The sequence below is a fragment of the Schistocerca nitens genome, chromosome 4 (genome assembly GCF_023898315.1).
Source record: "Schistocerca nitens isolate TAMUIC-IGC-003100 chromosome 4, iqSchNite1.1, whole genome shotgun sequence".
NCBI lineage: Eukaryota > Metazoa > Arthropoda > Insecta > Orthoptera > Acrididae > Schistocerca > Schistocerca nitens.
Genome location: NC_064617.1, coordinates 579,608,634 through 579,632,177, shown reverse-complemented (window position 1 = coordinate 579,632,177; position 23,544 = coordinate 579,608,634).

Below are 23,544 nucleotides of genomic sequence, written 5' to 3'. Positions count from 1 at the left end.
GCGAGTAGTACTCGTGTACCGTCGGTTCCATAAAACTTAAATTATGCATACAGATAGTTCATCCATGCAAAGCCTATAGAATCTCGACGATTTTTGCCTATTATCAATATCGATACATGCGAGATATGTATGCTCATTCCTGAGAAAAGGGGATGTTAACAGAAGGACAATTGACATCACAAAAAAATTATTTTTTGGTATGATATACTCGTAATCACAGATTAAGAATTTTCGGATTTTTTCCTTTACATGTATTCTGAAACCTCGTTTCTTGTCAAATTTTGCGATTCTAGGTCAATGGAAAGTACCCTACTGGTTTTGATGAGTCAGTTTCTGAGTATCAAAATATATGAGATAAACTGCCGTATCTTTTGATTGCATAGACTTAGAAGCTCACATTTATTACATCGCCAAGAACTTTAGACTTCAGGATTCGACACAAGTTTAAACTTGACACGTCAACCCGTTCCTGAGAGCAAGGGGTTTTAACAGGCGCAAGGACAGACAGATGGTCAGATAACAAATCACTAAAAGATATTTTTCGTGTGTCATAATTACATATTAACAATTTTCGGATTTGTTTTCCTTTTGTTGTGCTGTGAATCCTTGGTTCTTGCCGGATTTCATGATCTAGGTTAATGGGAAGTGCCCTATAGATTTTGATAAGTGAACTTGCAAGTATCAAAATACGTGCCTTAAATGGCCCTATCTTTCGAGTAAATTAATTTAGAAGCTTCAACTTTTTAGACTGTCAAAGACCATACTCCTTAATATGTGACATAAATTTCAAGTTGATGTGTTAACCTTTTCCTGAGAAAAAAGGTTTTTAACAGACGGACGAACAGCGAGGTGATCTTCCACTCTTAGATATTTTTAGCGTTTTTACCGACTGAAATGCGGAACCCTAAAAATACTTGTTTTTCTCCAGAATGAGGGAGGGGCGTGAGTCGTGCTTGGGTAGCTCAGTTGGTAGAGCACTTGCCCGCGAAAGGCAAAGGTCCCGAGTTCGAGTCTCGGTCCGTCACACAGTTTTAATCAGCCACACTGGTTTTTCTGTTTGTTTGGAACATATGATCTCAGAAAATAATGGGCTAATTCATGTGCGATTTTTTACAGAATGATCGTCATTGTCTGGAGAAGGTTTATAGCTATGTAGTTTTCCAGCAACAGTGCAATCGTTTTCCGTTAAAACGACTGCGAGAAAGACAATGCTGCAATTCTCGACATCTTTTATACGTTGCGATTTCACTAAGCTCTCGCCTGTTAGTAGTCCTGGATAACAGTTTGTGCAGCCGAAATGAGCAGCCTATTCTGAATGGCAAATCAGACTGAGAAGATATGCTCCTACCAAGTATTCCTATCATTCCCACTGACATGGTATTTCCTGTCAAAGGACTACAGTTCACCATTCGCCTATCGTTCTCAACGACCATCAGCAAAGCACAATGACAATCGCTTCAAGTGTATCGATTAAATCTGTAAAATTCTGTAAAATCTATGCTTTTCACTTGGCCATTTATATCGGGTATTTTACAGATCCCTGTTAAAGGCTTCTAGTGGTTGTAGAGTAGACATAGCAAAAAAAGTTTTGATAAGGGATTCAGGTACGAAAATATACCGTTTGGAAGTAAAATAAATCTGAACATGAAATCCCTTGCAAATCTCATGTTTATGCACGCAGCAGAGACAATGAACTGGAATTGATAGTAGTTTGCCTATACATGCACTATGTACAGAGTGATTTCACTATCTGAAGTTGATAGGTCGAGGAAAATGACGTGATGATATTACGTTGAAGCAGGGCCTTTGAGATGTTCATAGGAGAAGAATTTCTATGAAATTGTGATGATCATGCTGTTGAGGTTGGTGATGGTGCAGAGATGAAGTTAGGACAAGGTAACTTTATTTTGTATGGTAGTGATGTGTCTGACTAAGGCGAAGAGTATATCTTGAAAGCTCATTAAATGATTCCTATGGTTCTCATAGCTGAAAGAAACGCATGAAAATTACATAGAGTAATTATCACGATAAATCTTGGGACAATAGAAAGGATGGAAGTGATAGAAGAACAGAGTGTGAGAAATATCTGTAATATCATGATGCTGCTGACCATTTGATAATACAAAAATATTGAAACAACTCTGACATAAGAATACTATTATCAATATTATTTGAAAGAGAATTAGGTTTAATTTTGAAACAGCAATGTTTTGTAATGTGTCAACCTACAGGATGATTTTATTTAATATGATGACGACAGGGTAAATTTTTCAGTCTGAGATTTTAATAATATGTCTGAGTTTCGATCTACATCTACATGGATACTCCGCAAATCACATGAAATGCCTGGCAGAGGGTTCATCGAACCACCTTCACAATTCTCTATTATTCCAATCTCGTATAGCGCACGGAAGGAACGAACACCTCCATCTTTCCGTACGAGCTCTGATTTCCCTTATTTTATCGTGGTGATCGTTGGTAGGTCGGTGTCAATTTTCGCATTAGGAGGAGAAAGTTGGTGATTGGAATTTCGTGAGAAGATTCCGTCGCAACGAAAAACGCCTTTCTTTTAATGATGTCTAGCCCAAATCCTGTATCATTTCTGTGACATCCTCTCCCATATTTCGCGATAATACAGAACGTGCTGCCCTTCTTTGAAATTTTTCGATGTACTCCGTCAATCCTATCTGGTAAGGATCCCACACCGCACAGCAGTATTCTAAGAGAGGACGGACAAGGGTAGTGTAGGCAGTCTCCTTAGTATATCTGTTACATTTTCTAAGCGTCCTGCCAATAAAACGCAGTCTTTGGTTAGCCTTCCCCACAACATTTTATATGTGTTCCTTCCAATTTAAGTTGTTTGTAATTGTAATACCTAGGTATTTAGTTGAATTTACGGCTTTTAGGTTAGACTGATTTATCGTGTAACCCAAGTTTAACGCTTTCCTTTTAGCACTCATGTGGGTGACCTCATACTTTTCGTTATTTAGTGTCAACTGACAATTTTCGCACCATTCAGATAGCTTTTCTGAATCGTTTTGCAGTTTGTTTTGATCTTCTGATGACTTTATTAGGCGATAAACGACAGCGTCATCTGCAAACAACCTAAGACGGCTGCTCAGATTGTCTCCCAAATCGTTTATATAGATAAGGAACAGCAAAGGGCGTATAAGACTACCTTGGGGAACGCCAGAAATCACTTCTGTTTTACTCTATGACTTCCGTCAGTTACTACGAACTGTGACCTCTCTGACAGGAAATCACAAATCCAGTCACATAACTCAGACGATATTCCATAAGCACTCAATTTCACTACAAGCTGCTTGTGTGGTACAGGTTCGATAATCGCATACTGCTTACATTTTTGGATTCGTATGTTGCGATATTAAGGATTCTGTGTAAATATTTAAGTTTACTGCTATTTTATCTTTGACTTATTCTTTCTGGCTGCATATTCACTCAGAAAACGTTCACATTAATCTATTCTCTCAAATAATAAGGCAACCCCTGGAATTTAAACATGATAGCCATTTACTTCTGTATGTCTTTTAATGTAACGAAAAACTAATTCGAGGGCGTATTTTGTAGATCATGTCCAGTTGATGTAAAAGAAGTATACAAGGAAAATGTAAATTCAGCATGGAAAATGTGAAAGAAAATTTTATTTATCCTACACGGAAAGTAATAATGGACCAAGTGAAGACACTATTAAATTTGAAAGTGGTCAACAACTGGTACTGAACATTGAAGTGCAAGTGAAAAAAAAAAATGTTTTGTGAAAAGTTCAAAGCGAGTTGTATTTTTAATGAACACTAAAGCATTGTATGTCAAATACAGGTACAGTTATCATAAAAATTCCTTTTGTAAAAGTTTCTGTTGTATATACAGGGTGTTTCAAAAATGACCGGTATATTTGAAACGGCAATAAAAACTAAACGAGCAGCGATAGAAATACACCGTTTGTTGCAATATGCTTGGGCAACAGTACATTTTCAGGCAGACAAACTTTCGAAATTACAGTAGTTACAATTTTCAACAACAGATGGCGCTGCGGTCTGGGAAACTCTATAGTACGATATTTTCCACATATCCACCATGCGTAGCAATAATATGGCGTAGTCTCTGAATGAAATTACCCGAAACCTTTGACAACGTGTCTGGCGGAATGGCTTCACATGCAGATGAGATGTACTGCTTTAGCTGTTCAATTGTTTCTGGATTCTGGCGGTACACCTGGTCTTTCAAGTGTCCCCACAGAAAGAAGTCACAGGGGTTCATGTCTGGCGAATAGGGAGGCCAATCCACGCCGCCTCCTGTATGTTTCGGATAGCCCAAAGCAATCACACGATCATCGAAATATTCATTCAGGAAATTAAAGACGTCGGCCGTGCGATGTGGCCGGGCACCATCTTGCATAAACCACGAGGTGTTCGCAGTGTCGTCTAAGGCAGTTTGTACCGCCACAAATTCACGAAGAATGTCCAGATAGCGTGATGCAGCAATCGTTTCAGATCTGAAAAATGAGCCAATGATTCCTTTGGAAGACATGGCGGCCCAGACCAGTACTTTTTGAGGATGCAGGGACGATGGGACTGCAACATGGGGCTTTTCGGTTCCCCATATGCGCCAGTTCTGTTTATTGACGAAGCCGTCCAGGTAAAAATAAGCTTCGTCAGTAAACCAAATGCTGCCCACATACATATCGCCGTCATCAATCCTGTGCACTATATCGTTAGCGAATGTCTCTCGTGCAGCAATGGTAGCGGCGCTGAGGGGTTGCCGCGTTTGAATTTTGTATGGATAGAGGTGTAAACTCTGGCGCATGAGACGATACGTGGACGTTGGCGTCATTTGGACCGCAGCTGCAACACGGCGGAAGGAAACCCGAGGCCGCTGTTGGATCACCTGCTGCACTAGCTGCGCGTTGCCCTCTGTGGTTGCCGTACGCGGTCGCCCTACCTTTCCAGCACGTTCATCCGTCACGTTCCCAGTCCGTTGAAATTTTTCAAACACATCCTTTATTGTATCGCTTTTCGGTCCTTTGGTTACATTAAACCTCCGTTGAAAACTTCGTCTTGTTGCAACAACACTGTGTTCTAGGCGGTGGAATTCCAACACCAGAAAAATCCTCTGTTCTAAGGAATAAACCATGTTGTCTACAGCACACTTGCACGTTGTGAACAGCACACGCTTACAGCAGAAAGACGACGTACAGAATGGCGCACCCACAGACTGCGTTGTCTTCTATATCTTTCACATCACTTGCAGCGCCATCTGTTGTTGAAAATTGTAACTACTGTAATTTCGAAAGTTTGTCTGCCTGAAAATGTACTGTTGTCCCAAGCATATTGCAACAAACGGTGTATTTCTATCGCTGCTCGTTTAGTTTTTATTGTCGTTTCAAATATACCGGTCATTTTTGAAACACCCTGTATGTTTGTATTTAGTAGATTATTTAACCAGTTCGTCTTTCCTTGTGAACAAGTAATATGTGTAAGTTTTGACACGAGTCAGCTGTAGCAGAGTTGGTCTCCTAAGTTGTAAGTTAGATGCAGTATGGATTTGGAAGGACTGTGCTGTAATGAAATATGCAATAAACATGTTTTGTAGAAAATGTACAATCCTGCAACGACTCATTGTTAAATTTATGTATGGAATTAGAAAAACCTGGAGATTTATTTTGTAGCCATTGCAGAAAGGAATCGTTAGCTAAGACTACTGTGCCACAAACAAAAATAAAAAAATACATATTTTTCAAACTTTCATACAGTAAAATCCAGATATTATTATGGGTAAAACTGTTAACATATAGCTGAATGAAAGTTCGTTGATCCACTGTAACTGTATTTATTGAAATCCTCACAGACTCTCACTACATGTTGTGCAACGTTTTAGTAGCATCTTCTGCAGCACCTCTGTATAAAAATTAGCAATACCATTGTAACAGCGAATAAATAATTACATAGTCGAGATAAATACAGCTATAGCGGTTTAATGAGCTTGAATTCAGCTACATGATCATCAGTTTTACTCATTTCAGCATTTTGATTTTACTATTTGAAAGTTTTATAAACTATGTATAAGTATTTTAGCTGTGGTTGCCGTTGGTTTATAATTATCTGCGAGAATAAAAAAAATCTACAATTATCGTCAAGAAATAAGCTGAGTTGTCCAAATTTTTACTAAAATTGCTAAAGACAATTAACTGTCCTGCTCACTCCTGCTCATGTCATGCTCGTCATAGATGATCATCTTCTGATTCCAGCTTAAACGCAACTTGTAGGTTAGAAGATTTATCTAACATTATTTGTAATAGTTCAATGAGAGTGAGTGGTCAAAACATGCATCAACGGCCAGCCAGCAGTTACAAGTTGTGCTGTTGGAGGAACCGAGAACCCTACCACAAGTAATGCTTATCAACCTCGTGGTCGGCATGGGAGCACGTTGCAGAGCATGCTTTGCCCCCTGTGATGGTGACACACCCTATTAAAAACCACGCTCCACTTTTTGTAATGCCCCAGCGGCCATCACATATCGCGGTGGCTTTAGTGTAATTATTGTCTTTGAATAAAAGTGTCATTTCTGTTGGACTAATTGCATACTTGTGTCATTTCTGTTGGACTCATTGCATATTTCTTTCAGTTACCTTCTGTACTCTACTGCAGCAGTTCTTTCTGTGTACGGTCCAAATTTGAGTGACCTTTACTACTTGTCAGTAACAAGTCGTAGTTTCTTTCGCCTTCTAAGTTTCCCGCACCAGTGTATTAGTAGATAGGTGTAACACCACTGCATTTCAAGTATGATCAAGTGAAAAGACACTTTTATAAAACTGAAATTGAACGTATGTCTTTATTACAATCTCATGACAATGTTCAAAACCCATTAAGAAATTTCATCCACAGAAGGCTAAAGAACAGAAAACATTTAAAAATAAAGGTTTAATACATCACGTTTTAAATAGGAGTAAAGATTAGAAAATAATTGAGGTACTGAGAACTATAAGGACCAAAAACACAGACACGAAGTTTCGAGAAAAATAGATATATGTCTGAAAATTTAATTTGTAGGCAAACCAGTCTCAAAGGTTTGACTTGTTTTTTAACCAAACCTCAATATCCTAGATTTCCCATATCAAAATAATATACCCACTTCACGTCATGAAATTTTAATTAATGTTTATAATTATTATTACTGTTAATTCACACACTTTTCATATGTAGGCTAGTGAGAACAGTGACTTTTTGACAGCTGTAAAGATTGTCAATAATGTGAAACTGGAATAAGAACGTAAAGAACAGACCAAATGTACAACACACAATAATGACCTATTCCAACACAACATGGTCATTGTTACCATAAGGTCCATTATGCACATTCTGTGGCTTAACTTTCAGACAAGACTATCTATCCACTTCAGGCATGAAGACTAGTAGTTTTGTTAAGTCTTTATGTTTAATATTGGTATTTGCCTTCCACCTACGTATATGGGCACTAGATTTTGCAAGGCATCTGCAGACTGTTGGGAAATGACAAATTGTGGTCTACCTCGATGTAACTGGCAACTCCCGGACGTTTGTGGGATTTTCTTCGATAAAAAGTCCAGGGAACCTGTATCATTACAGCTAGTGCTTGAGTAGTAGACTTATACTATATACGTGATGTACGCACCAAATTATGTTGGCAACTGTAGATAACAACGAAGCAGCTCAGAGCAACAAAATTATCCTTTGTAATTTGGGCCAATATGGAAGAGAATATCAAAGAAATCGCTGAGACAGCTTTACGTGAATGTTCATGTATACAATATGGGCCTGTAGCGATAAAACAGGTCCACAATAAGATAAAAAAAATGTCAGGACCACGCTCTCTCAAAATCGATGACGATGTGTTTTATGTCGTTATGGTTCTCAGTATCTCAATTTCTCCTAGCCTCACACAGATTACTAATCCTATACTAACAGTTCTGAAAATCAGTGAATTTTTAATAACTATGAAAATACTTGTAAGATTTATAATGAAAATCGCGAGGTGCAAGCAATATACGGTTGATGCATATATAGATTACCTCCTCACTACTATCTGCTGCATACATCCCATGCTTTTCGTTATAAATCTTACAAATATTTTCATAGCTATTAAATTTCACCGTCACCGCTTTCCAGATCTATATGTATGGGGTTAGGAAGCTGTATGGAGCAGGAGAAATTATTCTGTACGTTTTAGTCCGATTTAAAAACATATTATATTAAAAATTTATTTTTATTTAAAAAATTGTTTCGTGTTTCTCTTTAGAAGTGAATAGTAACTGTAGATTTGTGTGTGTTTAGTAGTTTCTGTTAACTTGTTTTTAATTTTTTGCATACCTGGTGAGCGTTAGTGTGCATGAGCAGACTGTGAAGTATAGTTTCAGGTCGCCAAAAGAGGTGCGCTTACACGTGTGCGCTTTGCACCTAGTCGCCATATGCCTGTGTTTACCCTATGAAAGTGGAAGCGTGCATGTAGGTGTGACCTCATTCATACCAGAATGTTCACACCAGACGCCAGGAGGGGGGAGGGGGGGTTGTGCGACCGCTTGAAGAAGTGGAAAACACCGTTTTTCGAATTTTCACGCCGAAAAACATTTAAAGTTGTGTAAGACTACGCCACACCGTTTTTTGGAATTGTTTTTCCATCGAAAGCTCTATTTTTCTCATGAAAAAGAAAACAACTACTTTTTTTTCAGGGGTTATTTTGGTTGTGTGATGTTTCTCAATCGAGTTTGAAGAAAGTATTCGGTTTATAAATCAGATTTTTTCACATGTGGTAGTGTGAGGTTTTACGTTCTTAACATATCATTTACCTTTCCTTAACGTGTAACAATCATTGTGAAATGACCCTGTTTGTCAAGCAAGTATACTTGATTTCAAAATGTTGTATTGAAAAGATTTGGTTGTGTGTAGCTTCCCATTTGCTACATTTTAGACCATACACTGTTTCGAGTGAAATGTAGCTAAAAGAACAAAAACGTTTTTGAAATGGTGGTGATACTAGTTTCTATCTTTTTTGACAAGTAAATGCCAGTTGTTGAATGGCGTCAATGTTGCGAATGAAAGGCGATGGAGTTCACGTGAGATAGAATGACTAGCGTCAATTCAAGCCTAGTATCGGAGGCTCATATGATTTTAATTATCTACATTCAGAAAACTCCAAATGGATAACAATTTTTCTCTTGGCGATGAGCGACAACACAAGATAGCCATCTGCTATGATCTTACAGTAGCTCACACATTGCATTGCAATTAAGTCCTGTACATATCTTATCATTAACTAGAATGTATATCTCGTATATAGAATTAGAAAAGGAAAAGAAATTAATATAAGGTGAGACTTTGCTATGGATTCACTATAGTAAAAGCTTTTGACATTCAATTTAATTGCGTTGCATTGGGAGACGAAAAATGGCGGATGGATAAATATTAGATTTATATATGTTTCTACGTCTAAAGTGATTAATACACAAAATGTTCCTATCTGAAATTTTAGCTTTCGTATCTCTGGTAGAATGCAGTACTACAAACTGTAAATAATTATCTTATTTCTACTTCAAAGAACTGCGAACAGCTGTTAACAATATCATTTCTTTCGGGAAATTCGTGTGATGGAACCAGTGCCAAATGGAACTCAGTTTCAATGGACTCTTCCTTGGATAACCTGATTTACACCTTGCCATTTTTTTTAGTTTTGCTCTCTGTCTCTAACAAGTTGGAGGATGGTCTGCTACTACCTATTGGGTGCTACCAGCTGCAAATAGTGAATCATGTTGGCTCAATTATGCTTGTCGCCTGCTTTCAGAGGTCACCGAAGCCTTTTCAGTGGCTGGATGAAGGGATTGGCTCAATGGGTGAAATCACATAGTACAATGTGCAGCATCGTCTCCAGTATCGATTCTAGTCCTGTGGTTCGAAATCATGTTGCGGGATTAAACCAGAGGCTCCATCGATTTTGCAGTGATCTAAAGTTCAGATTCCTTGACCTGCACTATGGGCCGGAGTACTGCAGGGTCCCCTTTAACACGTCAGGGAAGCGCTACACTCCAGAGGCAGCAACTTGGACAGCAGAGTAATTGTGGCGTGCGTATTTAATCACGTTAGAGAGCACCAGACGGGTAGTTAGCTTCAGAATAAAGAGGAACCATGCGAAAGACACATGAAGTTGTTATTAAAGAGAATAAACACGATTGTGGATCAAGACAGAAAAATGTAAACCTAATATTAAGTAACTACAGAAGCATTCAGAATAAGGTGCACGTGTACTGTTGTTCATAACGGTAATAACACACCTATAATACCTGTTACTGAAAGTTTGTTGTCTCCAGAAGTGAATAATAACTAAATATTAAATTCATGATGGAATGTACGCCGAAATAATAGAAAGAAAGCCAATGATAATGGTGTATTTATTGCGATAAAGAACTCCGTAATCTGCAGCAAGACAAAAAAAAACGAGTAAGCATGTAAGATAATGTGGATGAAAATAATCGCCAAAGGTGCCATGGATTGACTGGATGTTACTGTCGACCACTACATCATGTATCAAAGAGGTGAAATGTTTCAGCGAAAGCTCGCTAACTACAGCGCTTAAATACCCCGACTATATTACAGTAATAGGAGCCATTTATAGACAGGAACACACAAGCGTTTAGAAAGAGGAACAGGAGCGAAGAATCTTTTGACGTCGTACAAAACTCATTTTCTGAAAATTATATAGAACAGTTGGTGAGACAGCCCATCCACGAGGAAAACATTGTGGGTCATCTGTCAACGGAGATCTCAGAACTTTTCGTCTAAGTGAACAGAAAGACAGCGTAAGAAGGATGAAATTTACTTGGTAGTAAAGAAAAATTAGTCTAGATTGGCATGCCATATAGCAGCGGCTCTACTGAAAAGCTTATATTCATTTTCTTGGACCAAAATCGACAATTCTTTCTTTCACGTAGCAGTAATTTTCTGTCCATGTCATATTCATCGTCTAACACGCCTGTATCATTCCAAAAAAATTTGTAGAATTGAATATGGCTAATAAAACGGTAATGATATGGGTAACAGATAAGTTCAGTGGATTAAGATGAGCAAGTAGTGGATTGCAACGTGGTATATATTTAAGCTTTGGGTCCACTTTAATCAAATATTTTCGTTTCCTCCGTCAGAACACACTGATTTCGTTAGTGATTTGGGGCTACCGTATGAAACTGGATTGGAAACGTGTGGTATAATAGAAAAAGAAGGGTTTCATTAGGATAAAGATTGGTAGTTTATTTGATAAAGATATGGAATTGCCACAGATATTTACAAACAAGGATACTAACTTTTTACAACGTATTCATACAATTCGTAAGGTACAGGAATTCAATTTGAAATCCTCTCACATAAAATCATCTAAATAGGGGGATGTATATTACACTCAAAAAAACAAGAAACAATGAATTCAGTGGTGTCATAAGCAGCGCTAGACTCATGCGTTGGATATGGGAGTGGATGGGCATGGTAGGATTAAGATGAAGCGGTTTCCACGCACATATTCAAGAGATCAAACAAACACGGATGCTACGAATGGTATTTATCTCATAAACCACTACAAACAAAGCCATCAAAGACTAAGCAGGGGCGATGAGGGTAAGTATCACACCTAGATACGTGATAGCAAAACAAGTTGAATTCTATAAACAGAAACCGAACATAAATTCATGACACACATAAGCAGTCATTCCACGGGTAGTTATGCGTGTTACAAGATGAGTTGCAGTATTAGCGGATTGGTCTCGAACGAGGAAGAAGTGTCGGGATCTGTAACTCAAGACTAAGTTTAAATCAATCAAAATATCGCAATTCGCCTGTAGAAATATGAATCGGGCTTAAGTAATCAGTAAAGACGGATCGCTGAAGGTTTTTGTCCCTACACATTCAATTAGGTTGGAGTGAATTTAATTTTACTTAGAAACCACGTTGAGGTCTAACAAACAAAAGATCAAAGACTCGATACACCAGCTACTGGGCAAATCCAGCAGACTAATCACCTTTAAACTTCGCGAGAAAATACGTGATTGAATTACTAATTAAACTGTCCATGAAAGTTGACGCTCGAAAAGTTGACGGCCCTCGTGGTTGCGCATCTGAATCAGCAGAATCCTAAATGCTAAGTCACTCTCTGTAAATGAAAATAAATAGCAAAAACTAGAAATCTGACAGTGAATCGTTTTCTACAACATAACACTGTTGAAACATGTGTATTAAGAGGCATTATGGGTTAAGATTATTCATTCAAATACCAGACTCCAAAACGTATTAGGTAAGCTCAACGCTCTCGAAGACAAGGCACTAGGCCGCTGCCCGATTTCGCACGTAGAGTCCTAACAGGGAAGGAAAAGAGAAACAATACTCGTCACCTGCAGAGTTCGCCAAACCTACCCAAAGGCGTCCGGTGGAAACGGTACATCCCTAACACTGACCTCACTCTCTACTATCCTCGTCCATATGATAAACTGTTAAGTAGGCAAAACTTAGTCCGTATACTGTTAACTCTAGTTCCCCGTGAAACATTCAGAACAGCTCACTCACGTAATCATCCATTCAAAATCGTTCATAGGAAACAACAGGAAACAAATGGAGATACATAAACACAATAAATATATATGAAGGGCTTATTTCAATAGTGGTACAAGTCCATTACCTCCACTTTTCTGTTTATTTTGCTTCTGAAATTAATGAGCCAAACAGACAGAAAGAAAGGTTCGTCTCTAACAAGAAGCCATATGCTTGAATATTTCTGGAATCTCAATTGCAGATTTTTCAGCGCTCATTAAACTTTAGGACTCTGTATCTCAATATGAACAAAAATGGACTCGTACCACTATTGTAATAATCCCTTCATATATTCCTAGACATATTTCCTCCACAGGAATGTTACTAGCGTACGGCGTGAATTGTGTCGTGAACACACTCGGAAATTTTATGAAACTGAACTTATTAACCTGTTTCAACTGCAATCAGTACCGTGGATCATTGGCATTAAACAAAAAATTAAGAAAGATAGAAAGATATCGCTGCTTCACAAGTGTGATACAAAAATTACTAGAAATCACCAGACCAGTAAACAGCCAACATTATCTCTCAAGAAGAGATTGTGGAGGATCTCTAGCAGTAATTCTGAGTTATTGTAGGCCATTTGCTGAGTAAATAAATGCTACTGAAGAAAGTAATGCACGGGAAGAACTCATCATAGTTCAGTAATGCCTTTAGGAATCTGCTACGAAAGCTGTGGGAACTGAAAAACAGATACGTAGGAGAACCGTTGCTGACAAATCAAAGGTAAAAGAAAGTAGAAAAAGTACAAAGACAGCTATGCAAGAAGCATTTAATTAATTCTAAACTAAGAAATTGCTTGCTGAAGCGTCAAGAAACACTACAAAGTTTTGGGCCTATTTAAAATTTCTCAGTGGAACAAAATCGTACGTCCATGTGTCCGTTGACCTTAACGTCAACGAAACGAAATATTATGATCAAAGCCGAAATACTAAATTTTGCCTTCTGAAATTGGTCCACTGAAGAAGACCACAGCACGTATCCTACTTTCGACGGTCACACGGATGCAAGAATACTGACGTAGAAGTAAGCGTGAAATTGAGAAACATCTCAGAATTTTCGATAGAATAGAGGCCACAGGACCAGACAGCATGCCCGTTAGACTCTATTTTGAATATGCGGAGGAACTGGCCCTCTACTTGTACCATACTTGCGTCACGTGACTGAAAAAAAGGCGCAGTTGGTTCCAACGCATAAGAATGGTTATAAGACCGAGGCACAGATATATAGGCCTACATTAATGACGTCATTTTCATGCAAAGGTAATAGGTAGGGTGCGAATAAACTACCGACTCAAAATTGTAGACTGTGTAGAGAACATAAAAAACACTTTCTATGCTACAAAAATGTCACAGGTAAACTGCTTCAGCTCTAGGGGACAAGAAAGTTCTGTCCCTAGTGATTTTCAGGGACGGTGTTAAAACTGCAGTGTGATGAATATTGTACGAGAAAAGTTGCTGAAACTGTCGCTCGCTTACATTATTTTACAACTAGCATTTGCGTGCCAACTGCTAAAAATTGTATAAAACACTCAAAAAATCAGTTTTTCAATAATAATGTCTGCAGCATCAACCAAATGAGCAACCAGCTTTTCCGGAATGTGCCTCAGCGTCTCATACAGCAACTGAAATTCCTCGTGAGCTCCCGAGGCCCACCGCACGCCAGAGCTTAAGTCTTGGTGTTGACTTAGTACTTATGTACCGCATTTTTAAAATGTGAATACGCCTATTCAGGCTGTTTTAGTTTTATTTCTAGACCATGCCCACTTAGACAAATTATAGATTCAGGTATATCTTCTGAAGAAGGCTCAATTATTTGGGCTGAAACCTAGGTAAAGGTTGGTTTCACTACCGCAATCTAGGCTGACAGTTTCTTGTATATTAGATTATCACGATTGCTGACTGTGCTGCAATGTTGAAAGTACAGTGTGATGAAGTTTTGTATGCTGCGTGGGTGCGCAGATTTCTGTGAGGCCTCGCGCTTTCATGGTGAAGGAGAACCTCGCCGGATTTTTGTGACAATAATCTCGAATGGGAGCGTCCTACTTTCTAACATTGCAGGGGTCTCAAGCGTGTGCGGTCGGCCGGCACGCGGAAGATAGGACAGGTCTGTGCGATCCTGTTGCAGAGATCGCAGACACCTCACCCAAAGACTCGCCATGCTTTTGTTCACTGCCAGGCCTCCGTAGACATTCTGCAAACGCCTATGAATATCTGCGATGTTCTGGTTTACGTCTCTCTGTTTGGAATGCACCCCCTTTGCAGATGCCATTTTGAGCGCCGCCTCCTATCGGAACATTATGAAACCATAGGGGCTGAAGCGCGAGTATTCTCTGATGCCCCACACCAAATTCCGTATTTTTCGACACAAACTGGTCGAACAAAAAGGGTGTTACATTACTTATTGAACATCCCTCGTAATATCGGTTACATTTTAATGTTGAAGTATGTTTTTCTACTAACGAGAATGATATTTGGGGATCCTGGAAATAGTGTACTGCTTTGAGACGTAATGCAAGAAACCGAGTATATAAAGTTATTCTTGTTCCTACGTCCATTCGATGCTGTGTCTGAAGAGACTCTTTTTGATTTTACGTTAGATGTCTTTAAAAAAATGTAATTCCTTTCATTCTAGCAGTCAGTATAATATTTGTACTTGGCATCAAAGCAAAGAGTATGACTTCTCTTTTCATTCACTGCACAAAAATGTGCTGGTGGCATCGAATGTCCGATCAGATTATTAGGCATGTACACTGAAAGGAAGCAACATCATTCAATAGATAATACTCTGTATAAGAGAACTGGAGGCCATCTTTTCTCTTAACAATTCTTCGATTTGATGGGAGTCACGGACATACGGTGGACAGAGTGGCATCTTCTTTTTATTTGCTGCTGCTTCTCCCCGCTATTGCGAGCCACTTGTTTTCTTTCAGGCTCCCGCAACGGGACGACGCCACAGCCACTGATATGACTGGCCTTTCGTTTGAAGCGCAAGAGTCATGAGACATGAGAAGTATGGTGGCTATTTTCTACGGAAGACATATGGGGAAGTTCAGCGGCGTGCTGATAAGGAGATCTTTTATTCCGTCCCATTGGTACTCTCTCAGCACCAGCATTTCAGCCATAGCTGCCTTAGAGTTCACATTTGATGCAACGAGCAGTGTCTTTGTGGTCTTGTTGGCAAGGGGAGGTGTGCAACATCCCAGCATTTATGGCTTAGCGGTCTGAAGTGGAATGAGTCCAACATTTTCAAATGCAGTGAGCAAGAAATTTATCGAAAATATGTACTGCATAGATCAGGAAACGGAAATAAATCAGACAGCTTTCAGCATTTTATCACAATGATCTCTCTTGTGCTCTTGTGAAAACACAGCTATCTGTGGGTGTTACTTCGTCAGAAACATGCGGCAGGTGGCTGGAAAGTTTTATAAAGAAGAGTAAATAACATATTTTGCGAAAGAAACACAAAAATATTTCTCGAAATACTCTTCCAGTAAATTCAGTGCATTTGATCAACCAACGTTCCAACCCCTCCCGTAAACAAATTTGTTTTCAACTCCGATTAAATGCTTACTTAAAGCCCAGATAACATCTTGATCCGATCCGACGGAGATTTCTCCGCTCCAGTCTGTTTCTTGGGGGGCGGGGGGGGGGGGGGGGGGGGGGAGGTAGGAAACAGAAAGGTTTCTTTGCAAAATATCTGGCGAATATTGTGAGAATCGGATTGTTTTGAAATGAAATTCGTGCGCATTTAACATCGCAACGCCCAGCAGGGATACTTTTTGACGCAAGACTTCGTTTTTGCACGTTAATGTTAGTTCCTTGTGCTTTAACTCACTAAGCAAACGGTCCAGTAAATATGAGTCGGTCGCTGTATTATCTTTTTCCAGATATCGAATCACGATGATACCATGGCAGCCCTAAAAATCAGTCGCTAACACTTTCTTCGCCGACGTAACGCTGTTTCCTTTTTAGGTGAAACTGCTGCTTCAGCAACTCACTTTTGTGAATTTACTTTTCTTTCCGATGTATAATGGTGGAGACACATTTCGTCTCAAGCCATGTAACGACGCCGGAAGTACACGTTATATTCCTACACAGCAATTAGACCCGCTTTGCTGTTTTCCCAAGCATGATTTTAAAAATATGCTTGCCCGACCCATTTTCGCCTGGAGTAAAAACTCGTTAGGCCCTTCGCGAATTTTGCTTTGTATGCAGAACCTCATTTGCGACATTATAAATCCTTGAAATGTGAGAGCTACGACTTAAAAGAAATCATATGATCTTGACACGACGGTTTTCTATTAAAGTAAATGAAAAATTATTTTTAATAGGAATTCTCAGGCGAGCGAACGGTAAATATTATTTCACCGACTGTTAACGTAAGTGATTGTCTCGGAGAATATGATATGATACCGTTACCAGTGAATAACCCCTGGTTAATGGCAGAATGCGTCCTGCAATAACTGAACGTGACAACTAATAACAATGTTACCTCTTCACAGTCTGTAATAAATATATGATCAAAATATAACGCGCTGTTGCAGATGTTTGATACATATGTACTCTGCAATGCTACAGTTGAACTGTTCGAACTGGACCTTATCTCAAAATGATGCCTCCATAATCTGCCTCAGTCTCACCGAAACGTAAATAAGAATGACTAGAGTATTTGCAACTCCCTAGAAGTTCCACTGTTTTCTCTCGAGAGTGTTGTTGCGGGTAAGCGTTTTTATTATGCCTTAAGTGGTGTGAAGCTAAGAGAATGTAACACGTGAGAACTGTTGACGTATCCTGAGTGATCAGTAAATTGTTAGACATTCTGAATTCAGTAAATAATAAGCATTGTCTCTTAAAATACTGATTGCACACGGATGTGAACAACTGTAGAAAAGCAAAGCTACCGAAGAATACATAGAAACATCCTCATCGGTCAGTATATTGTGAGACATTCTAAATTAAGTAAATAACAAGCATTGTCTCTTTCAATGCTGGTTGCTTACACGGTACGTTGCTTAACATTCTAAATTGTCTCTAAAAAGTCTGATTTCACTACAGTCGTGTCGAAATTTAGGAGAACTAAACCATCGAAGGGTATGTAGCGACTGCCACACACTGGCACCGCAGTAAACGCTTTCGATAGTCACTCGGTTGAAGTTGGCACGCGAGTGCGAAATGAAGGCAATAGAACGCCGTCCTTACGCTGACACAGCAGTCGGCGCGTTCGATAGTCACTCGTGTCGAAGTTCGCGCGCGCGTGCGGAATGAGGACAGTAGAGTGCCGTCCTTACGCCGAGCGATTTCGCCGCTAGGGGCGCGGTGATTCGCCTGCAGCCACGCGCCGTAGAGATTCTGTGACCCTTGTTATAGTAACACTTGTGCGTAGCTGCGAATATGGAGAGTTAATAAGCCTGTTTGAAATCCCATTTCGTCTTTGATGTTACGGAAGTTCAAGTTCCCGTCAGACAGATAGACACCAGCCCTCTCAACTGGTACAATAGAAGTTTCTAGCTGCGAAATGGTTTTGAGCTGATAGTAAAATAAGGTGTAATAGAACCCCGAGCATTTATTTAGTTAATAAATTCGAATTTGCTGTTCTCAGGAGTTTATAAATATCTACATGATAGCCGCGCTGGATTAGCCGAGCGGTCTGAGACGCTGCAGTCATGGACTGTGCGGCCGGTCCCGGCGGAGGTTGGAGTCCTCCCTCGGGCATGGGTGTGTGTGTTTGTCCATAGGATAATTTAGGTTAAGTAGTGTGTAAGCTTAGGGATTGATGACCTTAGCAGTTAAGTCCCATTAGATTTCACACACATTTGAACATTTTTATCTACATGACAGTCTTTGATGACCTGTTCACTTGATGCAAAACAATGCTTGGTGTTGTGAACAAATCGCTGGAGAATTCTCAATGGGTCGGATAATCTGTGGTGCCGATGTGCCGCAGATATCTGACGATCGCTGTAGCACGACAATATGGGAGGTGCTGTCTGTCGATGACAGAATTAATTTTCAAAAGATACAAAATAAATTCCTGGCACTGTTCTGCTACTCCGTTCCGTTGTGTTGCTCACTGCTACAAGCTTTAGGTAGAATGAGCGACTGGTCTGATCTGAGATGATATGCACATACAGTCCTCTGAGCGTTCAGGAATCGACGACTGTTGAGTGGTGTCTAAGTAGCGTATGATCATTTTAGTAACGTGACACTTATAAATCAAGTCCGCTTTTCTCCTCACACTAATCAGATTAACTTTTGTAAACTTCCTCACAGTTCAGTACACGAAAATACTTGATAACAGTCTTTGTAATACAATCTTTAATGCTGGCATAATTCAAACTCTCTTTTATCAAATAAGGCAGAAAAACTGATCAGTACACTGACATAGTGAGACCACAATATAATAGCATTTAGTTGATGAAACGGCTTCTGGTTCTACGCTTCTTCACATATGATTAGTTCTGATTTCCCATTGTAGTGGTAAAACTTATCTCTAAAAAATCATGTATCTTTCTTTTCTTCTCTCTTCTAAATCTTTGCATCTTGTGATTCCTCTTCTTCTTCGAATTTCAGAATGATGACTCTTCTCGAAAATTTAGCGTTTTACTGAAACAGTATCAGTGTAGTAGTTTTCTGGAAACTTCTGTCTGCCCATGTTCACACATGAATTCCTTCGTCTCAATACAGTGCTTGTCTTTTCTTCTTAAACTCATCCAGCTTCCACCACAACGAAAACCTATTCTCCTTCGGTGAATTTATTACTTTTCGATTAATCAAAGCACTTCTGAGTCCCAGCTTAGACTTTCTTCTCTCATTTGCCGTTCCACATTAACAAAATTTATCACATATGAGGATCTTCCCTACCGGAACAAAGTGTATTTACATATAGATGGCACAAAAACTACATACATTTACATACTACTTACATTTACAAATAAGAAAACAAATTCATATAACGTATTACTTTTCACCCATACTAAAACTTCAAATAAGTAAAAGGAATTGAAATGAATGACTAGCACAATTTTGTTACACATTTTAGCTAAACATTTAAGTGATGTTACGTTGCCCTATGATAAAAGAAGAACCGAAAATATGCCCGTTACACCCGTCGCCAAGATTCTAAGAATATGTAATCATCATTGTCAGAATACCCTCTACTTATAGCGATATACAAGGTGCTCCCGTAAGAACGTGTAAAAATTTAACAGAAAATAGAGGATGGTCCACTGAACAATTTGAGGGACGAAATATGGGGTCGGAGAAGCCAGATTAAGGATATAATAGGAATAAAAACACGTTACTGTGTACTGTTTTATTTACGTTAGTTACAGTTAACTGCAAATACCCTCACTGACGCAATGAACGTGTCCTACCAAATGTGCTGAAACTGATGGCCATCAGCCTCAATGCAAGCTTGACATCGGCGAATAAGACTCTGACGCATCCTAACAAATATCCGTGATGTGTTTCGAATCACATCACAGGCAGTACAATTCTGACAACTAATTCCATCTCTGTATCCACTGGGATCTCATACAAAAGTGACTTTAGGGATCCCCATAGGTCAGGTCAGGTGACCATGCAAGCCATGGAATAGGACGCTTCCTTCCAATACAGCGACTCGGAAATACAGCATTGAGATAGTTGCGAACACCCACAGTGAAGCGGGGCGGTGCACCGTCATGTTATATCTACATCCTCTCACGAACAGCCAAGGGAACGTTCTCAAATAGTTCAGGTAGAACTCTTTTGCGCGAACCTCATGTGGCCATTCAGACGGCCTACTACATCGTGACTTCCTGGTAATCAGGCTCGTCCTCCCCGTTTCCTTATAGGAAATAAGGAATGTATAGGTAAATAAACAGCACAGTAAACTTGTACGCATGGTAGTGGTAAATAAGCTGGAAAACAGTAATGCTGGACAAAGCGGTAGACAAGTTTACTTCCATATCTCCTTAAGCTAGCTTCTCCGACACCAGGTTCCCTATCTCAAATTGTTCAGTGGAGCATTCCCTCTGTCCTTTTACATTTTTGCACGCTCTTAAGGGAGCACCCTGTATAGCTGTCAGATTTGTTTGTTCTATAGATTTAAAGAGTTAAATTAAGTTACACAAATTCGCAGAATCACTCTTCCATTCATTCACATCGCAGTGAAGGCCAGAACGCCATGCCAAATCACTCGTCTGCTGCCTTGTTCAGTGTTTATAATCATCATGTTATGAACTACCTTCTGTTATCCTTGTCAAGCAGTAGCACGTGCTTCACAGTCCGGATCTCTGTGCTTATCAACATTCCCCAGTAGCTGATTTTGGCATTTCAGCACACGGATAAACCGCTCTGTCAATTTCGACACTTGCATTTGGTACTTCCAACAATTACTGATATTCGTCGTCGGGCTGACTGTTTTAACTGCAATACTAGCCCTAATCTCACTAGATTTCATTCACTCTCTCGCGAAATTGTTGATCTGATAAAATAACATTGTAAAGCTCTTTCTCTTAGACAAATTCTTTTAATAAAAAGTTTTCTTCGTAAATTGCCCTTCTTAATTGAACTTTCATGCTTGCTATTTATCTGGTGGTTTCTTGATTGTTGGTTTCGGTACACCCATCGGCATCTTGCCTTGTCTGTGTGCTGCTTTTTGCTCTTTTATCTCCTACTTCTTCCCGATTATTTAACAAAATAATTCTGGAACCTGCAGCCGGTACACAAATCCTGAAAACGCATAAGTTTTATTAGAAAACTCTGATTTACTCGTAAGGTTGTACTTCTATGATGTCCAGTCTTCTCTTTCGCTGTAAATACCTATTGTTAGATCTTCTACTAGTGTTAATCTCTTCACTAGAACCTTTGCTTCACTCCACCTGCCAGCGAACCTTGTTCTTCAGACGTCCATGCTCACTGACCAAATCACCTACTGCATCCGGCTCTTCACTACAACGTCTCTTTCTTCACACTGCCTCCCAGTGTTCAGCATTTCTATCAGATCTTGTTTCTTCATGTGTGTAGGTTCAATAAATAAACATTCCGCTGATTCCAGTTTCCTCACTGCAGCGTCTCTTGCTACGTCTTCGTTCTCCCAGCCATCCTTATCTGCCTCCTCTTCTGCTCTTCCTTTTCTTCCCTCTTCCTCCGTTTCCTCTTCTTACACGTCACCAAAGTTTTCTACTGTTCCGTTGTTAGCCTCTTCTTCCTTCTCATCCACATCATCTTCCTTCCTTTCTTCCTGACCTATTGCGTCTGTCTCTTCTCCCAGTATTTCTTTCTCCTTTTACCTTTCTTCAATAGTAACTTTTTCTCATACACTTTATTCGTGTCTTATGAACGTTGGAATTAACACCTTGCTGACCTCTTCTATCGCTTATATCCAGGTGCTGAACCTCCATTCTCTTTGAGACACCTCTGTACGCATCTACTAAGAAGGACAAGGAAGGCCTGGGAAAACGGGGAGTGATCATCATTCGCTAACGCACATTTGAACTACAATTTATACAAATTTGCAGAAAGTCAAATACATCACCAAATCAGAAAACTTAAAAGGATGGGCCGCAAAACCAAAGGGTATTTCCAGTGCAACGCAAAGATTTAGGTGTAATGAAATTTACCAAACATTTTTACACCAAGGAGCGTTTGAGAGTAAAATTACATTATCTTAACGGTGTAGGCCTTTAAATAAAATCAAACAATAATTAAAAGCTTTAGCAGTGCGTGAAATAATTTACATAAATTCACACGAACACCCAGCTGAACCTTAACTGTACACATCCTGTGACATTTAAATCAATCTAAAGAACGTTTTAAGAAAACTGTAATAAGAAATCTGAAGTTGAAACTCTTACAAAATACTCTGAGCAATCTTCTTATTTTTTAAGCGGTTCGCACAGGGCGGTAGAACGCGTGACACTCCACAAAAACACGGCTTAGTAACCCATATTAACTGGTTCCAAGACATACACAATACTATTATTACAAACACAATAAAATTAATACACGCAACATAGCGTGGCAACAAATATCTGAATGTCGCACTCTGGGGATTAGATTTAGGGATTAGCTGCTCCCCTTCCTTCAGTACTACTCTGTTTTACAGTATAAGAACGGACAAGTAAAAATTCTTGGTACCAGGAATGGCTTACGGGGGCCCAGGCTGGGCCAACCCCATAAGGAGCATCCGCAAGGAAAACAAGTGGAGCGTTAAAAGTCACACCAAAACGTTACACTGTTTCCAGTGGGAAAATTTAATGAATATATGGCCGTATGTCCCTATCCACTCCTTTCACCAAAGGACCAGCACAATAGGCAATAAGCAAGTAATTAGGAGGCAGCTTCACTACGAGAGGCTGAAACTTGTCGAACAGATCAAGTGATTTAAATGGTTAGATGATAATTAATGGTTATCAGATTCTCTCAGAGGTCCGCTCAGTTAACGAGTATTAGCGAAGTTAGCGCATCTTACAAGACACTCGGTAGTTAGATCATCGCTGCTGCACTGCTAAATGTAAGCAACAACTTCAAAAAATGGCTCTGAGCACTATGGGACTTAACATCTATGGTCATCAGTCCCCTAGAACTTAGAACTACTTAAACCTAACTAACCTAAGGACAGCACACAACACCCAGCCATCACGAGGCAGAGAAAATCCCTGACCCCGCCGGGAATCGAACCCGGGAACCCGGGCGTGGGAAGCGAGAACGCTACCGCACGACCACGAGATGCGGGCGCAACAACTTCAGAAGCTTCTCACCGAGTGTTGTTGGAGAGACGTAAACATGCAGCTTGCGGCCCCATTGTGGCACGTATAGTAGAACTCAGGCACATACCGCAGTTTCCCTACATCTGGATCAGAACGACAAAGAGCTGGACGTATATCTGTTCAAAAGGCTGTTACCACAGCAACAGCCAATCAGAGAATGCCCTTGGCCAC